Below are 6,279 nucleotides of genomic sequence, written 5' to 3' on the forward strand. Positions count from 1 at the left end.
ATCACTAGCTTCATATGCAAATTGTTTTTAAAATAAGAAATACAAGAAAGTGAATGAAAAATAAAGAGTTGGCCTTTTTCTATAACTTGGAATATTGCTGCTGTAATCCACTCATCTCCAAGACGTTAGTTTGCTTGTCTGGCAAAGGAAAGACTCAGGCTGTGGAAAGGAAAAGGAACTTTTTGACTTTCTGGCTGTAAGAACAGAAAGGTTCAAGTTCTGCAGAAATTTTTAAAGGCTTCCTGGCTATAGAATGGAGAGAGTAAGAATTACATCAAAATATCTCCATTTGGTACTGTGATAGTTTGGTTCAAATAGATTTTGGTTCAATGCCCAGATATGTTTTGCTTAAAAAATATCATTCTTCCCAAATTTCTACCAAACTATAACACACAGCCTGTGTTCTGCTGTATTCAAGCCTTTGCTAAAACAAGGTACAGTAACTTTGAAGTCAGTGCAGGAATCTAGAAATAGCTCCTCGATGTATTTGCATCTAGTCTGTGTTTTGATAGCAAAGACAAGATGCTCGGAAGCTTGGCTCTTGTTGGAAGAAGTTCAGGAGCATTAGCTGTATATGAAAGTACTGAGTTTCCCAGCACTGGGAGCGAGGTGAATGTTATTGTTTAAACAGATTCATTAGGAGGTCAGTCCTCTGGCAAGCTCTTAACAAGAGCTCTTGATGCTTACGATCTTTGGAAAGCTGTAGTAATTCCTACTTATGTGCTTAAATATAGATTTGAGAGTTAATACTAGGCAACAGGATTTGAATAATCAGACCTAGCTGCCCATATGTACGGATGCTTACTGGGACTGCTCAAGGCACACAAGGAGAGCCCTGGTGGCAGGGCTTTTATGTGTGTGGATTCTTTTGGGGTGTACACTGCTTGTAGATAGGCTTTACTACCTTTAAAGCATTGTTTACAGATTAGCCACTTAAAGCATAAAAATCCCCCCTTTTCTTTTGAAGCACAAAGGATAAAAGCTGTCTGCTGTTGTTCAAAGCAAAGCCAGTGCTGCAGCAATTGATTCCCCTCTGAGAATCATTTGGGCTTTTCTTTGGATGGTTGGTTTTCCATGTCTTGTAACTGGTTACGGGGTATTACATGGTAACTCAATGGACTCAGCATTAGGATCTGTCCAAGGCAAAATAGTATTTGTTGTGTTCTGCACTCTTACATTTCCATCTTTATGCATGAAACTGAGGTTTTGCAATGCGCTGCTAATGCTCTACCTCCTTGACACCCACACTGGAAAGTTTTCTGGCTTTGGGGAGAGCTAGGTTTGATGCTGGCCTGGGAGAGCAAGAAGATGGAGCAGACTGACCCAGAGCCATAATTGCAGGGAACGTTGTCCGTGTGCGACTTTTAGGTGACAGTTTTTCCCTCTGAGGTGACTGCAGTGGGTACGTAGCAGAAGGAGGATTTGATGTTGAGTGAAGGTGGCTGAACTACTGCAAAGCTGCATGCAAAGGCTTAGAGACTCTTGGCAACAGTGGTAGCTGCTGTTGGTGCTGAGAATGATGGTCATGGCTTCTCCGGCTTGGCTGCTACAGCATGAAGAAGTCCAAGTTCCATTTCCCACACTTTCTATTACATCTGGGTAGTCTCCATTTTCCACCTGTCTGGTGCTACCACAGTGGTTCCAGAGGGTCTCTCGCCATCTTGGAGGAGATGGAGCATTTGCTCCCCAGCGAGGTATTAAGAAGAAGCTGGAGGAATGATTGTATGGTTGGATTGAGAGATTATCCGTTTTCAGGGTGTTAACCCCTACCAAGCAATTATGCTGCAGCATTGCTGTGGCTTGTGCCTAACTGGAGGCTTGTACGAACACTTACCCGAGCACTGGGAGAAAGATGGCAGTGGCTTAATTTAACTCTCTGGACCTGGCAGAGGGGCTAAAATGCAGGCAGTTTTTGCTTAAACCATTTATTTTTAGATGACAAAGAGCCTGCAGTTTGGGACACGTGCAAGATTTTCCTCTATATCCACTCCATTCATTTTAGCCCATCTGCCAGGTTTTCACTACAGACACAGTTACAAGTGCTTTGGCAAATCTGGCCACTGCTGCGATGGTGTCCAGCAGGACATGATGAGGGTGTAAATCCCACCCTGCCCAGTGGCTGTGGCATTTTCGTCTCATGATCTCCACAAGATGTCAGTGTAGATTTATTGGATTAGATATAAAAATCCTTGTGCTGTTCCCTCCAGCAGATTAAAGCAAAAACTGTTTTAGAGCTGCACAATAGGTTTGATTGTGCTCTGGAATGTGTTGCCCATGGAGGAGTGAGGTGGCGAGGGTTGGCGTCCAGGGAGGAGAGCGAGTGACACCCTGAAACAGGAGCACAGCTCCTGGCTAAAACATGCAATGCTTTGCCCCTTATTCCCTTGGGGACAAGCTGCATACGCACTTGTGTGATAAAGTGCTCTACAATTTACTCAAAGAAAAGCTGGAAGCCTGAATTAAAACTAGAAGGGCCGGCCTGCATGGCAGGAAGGATGTGAAGGTGGTTGGATCAAGTCATATACTAGAGAAGCTGGCACGTGGTATCCGAAGGTTGCTTGGTTTCTTTACATAGAAAAGTGGTCTTGCAATGTCCAATGAGCTGTGATCCTGCAAAGAAACTGGGACATAGTATCTATCCCAAGGGAGTTACCCTTCATCTTTCAGCTCTTTTGCATATCAGTCAATGCCTGTCAGAGAGACTTTTTAATGCCTGTCGAGGTGAACTGAGACGGATGTCAACAAGAGAGGAGTTTTTCCATGGAAGAAGATTCTCTGAAGTGCTGGCAGTGGGCAGTTTTGTTGGAGATGGTGACGAAAGCCTGGCTATGGCTGCGTGTGGGAGGGAGCTTCCCCAGCCTGACTGAGCCTCTGCCTCTCCATGCCCCGGCACTGCCCAGCCTTTCCTGGGACTACCCTACCCTGGTCACTGCTGGGCCAGCTGACGTTCCCCCGGGCTGCAAGCTCCCAGCTGCTGTCACCACGACAGCATGGCCAGCAGCCAGAGGGATGTTTCGGAGCCAGCTTTCCTCTTTTTTTCCCCTTGCCGCCCCTGGTATTTATTCCCGTTTTCCCAATAAAAGCCAAATGCAATGCAGACCCCGGCGCCTCTCCTTGCAGCTGGGGCTGCGGCCCGACGGCGCTGGCGTGGCGTGGGTGGCCCCGTTCCCACCGCTGTGCTCGGGAGCCGCGGGAGCCGCCGAGCGATGATTCATTTGTGGTCCCGGTCGCTGCACCCTGCCACCCGCGAGGGAGGGAGCGAAAGGTGACGGTATTTGTCAGCGCTGGCAGAAATAGCCACGTTTCAGATTTCACTGGGGAAGTGGGGAGGCAGGGAGGGAGATCAAGACCAGTGTGATGCTCGGCCCCGTTCTCAGACTGCCTCGTGGCCAGGTGTAGGGGGGAACGCAGTGCCCTGTTTTCCTTAAGGGGAAGCATTTGCCCACCTAAATTTGAGGGGATCTGATCCACTCCTAGGATTTGCATTGTGCAGATCAGGTAGAGAGGGGGATACAAATCCCCTCTCCCCTTGCTCTGTCGTCTCAGCTCACCCTGGGGACAGCTGAGATGACTTTCTGGGGTAAAGGGAAATTCCCTAAGAATGCACTTCTGTTTTCCTGCCCTCTATGCCACAGCAGCTGCTGGACTCCACTTGACTGCTGACCACATTGGAGAATTATTCTTATTTTCTTGCTGGCTAAGGGATTTTGCCTGTTCACGGGCTGGACTCTGCCCACTGCTTGCCCCTGGCATGGGCCAGAGGCTGGGATGTGCTCCTGAGCTGCCCAGGGCGCTCTGCAAAGCTGGGCAGTTTTCAAAGACGGGATAATCTTATATTTAAAGACAACTTTTAAATGGAATGGATCCTGTTGTTCAGCACACCCGTTGCCACACTGGATAATGGAAAAGGTGTGAACAAAGCAGCTACCAAGATTTAAGGGCAAAGCTGTGATCTTGTTCCTCAGGTTAGTGATTACCTCCTAAAATCAATGGGATTGCTCAAGCAAGTTGCCATTTTGAATCTAAGATTTTACGGTGAACTCATCCTAAGCCTACCTGGTGAGGAGATGTTTGCTTAGTAAGGGGAAAAATAGAATCAGAAGCACATACCAACAGCTTCTCTCAAAAACCTCCCAGTTTCTTAGGCCAGGGTTTATTCTCTTTTATATATATATATGTATGATAGCAGCAAGTGCAAAATTGTTTTTAAACGGATGTAGATTATTTTAAAAGGTGGATTTAAACCCCCACAAGTTATAAGACAAAAAGTAGGGAAATAAGAGGAAAAGGTTGAAAATAAAACATAAGACATATTTCAAATTTAGCCTGATTTTAAGATGAAAATGAACATTTCTGCTGTGTTGGTCTCAATGTGACCAGCTCAAAAGGCCCTGTTATCATAGAGTTTCATACCCTGGCAAATGTTGTTCTAATGAAATTAATAAAAGATATTTTTTAAACCCTCTCTTTTGAAAGCAACTTAATATTGCTGCTTTTTGAAAAGGGTTGTTTTAGGACAGTCACAAGATATACAGGCCTCAGTGTGGCAGTGCTATATCAGATTGGCAGCGATACTGAGCAGCAATATCCAGACACGGATTGTGCCAGTATCATGAGGGTGTAAATCCGAGTTTCCGATTGCTTCAAAATCAGAAGCAGCTGCCAGGCACATGAAAGGTTGCTTGCCTGAATTCAGGGCTGCAGTCAAACTGGTTCCTCTGTCATTGCAGGCTGTGTGATTTACTAACCAGAGTGGCAGAGGGGGATGAAGGCTGCCTGAAGCCGCTCAGGACACCACCATGGCTGCATCCCTACTGTCAGGATGCAGCAGGGAGAAGAGGAATTCCTCAGTGCTCTGCAGAGGGCAACCATCCGCTTCCCTTTCTCCCAGACCTGAAATATCTCCTGTTCCTCAGTAAGTGCCTTCTGCAGATGTGTTAAAAGGGACTGTTAAGCTTCCCTGCTGTGGGGGCTGCCCAGCTTCCATCCTCCCCATTTATAGAGAAAAGACCCTAATCTGATGGGTGTTTGCAAATGTGAAAAATGAAGCTAAGGCTCCTTTCCCTATCTAATAATTCTAAAAATTTGGTGAAACAAGCTTGGCTGTCTTTCCAGGTACCTGCCATGCCTCTTCTACTTGCCCAGAGCTGCCTTTTGTCACTTACTCACAGAAGCCATGGAGGCCTGACCCTGTGTGTTGGCTTCCACGGCAGTTTTGCTGTTAATGCTATTGCTTCCAGCATCAATTCCCATGTGAGATAAGTCATGTAGCCTTGTTTGGAAAGTCAGGCTGGGGCCACCCTGTGGTCAGGTCCCTACTGGAGGAGGCTTTGGGGCTGTGCATCTGACAAGGAGAGATGTTGGAGGGGATGTACCTTCTTCCAGGAGGCATTGACTCCCCAGTGCGTGTGTACCATGTAATATGTATGTTTGGTGTGAGCGTAACCGACACACCCGAGGCAGTTTTTCTGCAACACGATGATAATAGGACTCACTGAAACTGTAGCTAAAACACCCAATCCTGACATTTTGCCTCTGTGAACCAAGAGGCTGGGAACGGCTGGCTTTCCAGAGCCTCACTCTGTGCTGTGTTGCATGGTGGGTCATTTTCTTCACAGAAAAGTGACGGCTAAGAGGGCAGGGGAGCAGCCCTTGTGCTTTTGAAGGGACACATTTTATTTTGGCAGCAGAGAGCAAGGGAAGTGGGCTTGGGTTGGCTGATGCTTGGCCTGCAGCCCCCTAGTCCCTGAGCCATGGCATACCCAGCTGCACTCCCACTGGCTCAGGGCTGTAGCTCCGGCAGCTCCTTGAGCCCTGAATTTGCCAGAATTTTATAAGAAACCTGGGTTTCTGTCCCAGCAGTAATATTAGAGTTTGATTGAGACTGTGCAAGGCATTCGCAATTCCCAATGGACTTTGGCATTAACTTACTCTTAGTCTCTTTTTCTGCAGCACAGCACATCCTCCAGATGGGTGTTAAATCAGAATACATCTGGATGTAGGAAAGTAGACAGATTTCACCCATCTTATCACCAGCACTGAAGTATTTCAACCACATTGCAGTGCAGGGGAGGGCTCACTGCATCCCTCCCTGAGCCATTTTACATCTCCTTCAGTTGCCAAAGCACTGTGTTGGTGACAGGAGCAGACTTGGGCATGGCCAAGGAGGCCAAAGATGGCACTACTGCCTGATCAGGAGGCTACAGGGGATGTCCCTGCTCTTCTCCAGGATACCCAGTGCCTTGAGACCCAGCAGCATCACCTCTCTGGCCATCATCC

This window comes from Empidonax traillii, unplaced genomic scaffold (assembly GCF_003031625.1).
Source record: "Empidonax traillii isolate 1590-97213 ecotype Southwest subspecies unplaced genomic scaffold, ASM303162v1 scaffold219:size747757, whole genome shotgun sequence".
Lineage (NCBI taxonomy): Eukaryota > Metazoa > Chordata > Aves > Passeriformes > Tyrannidae > Empidonax > Empidonax traillii.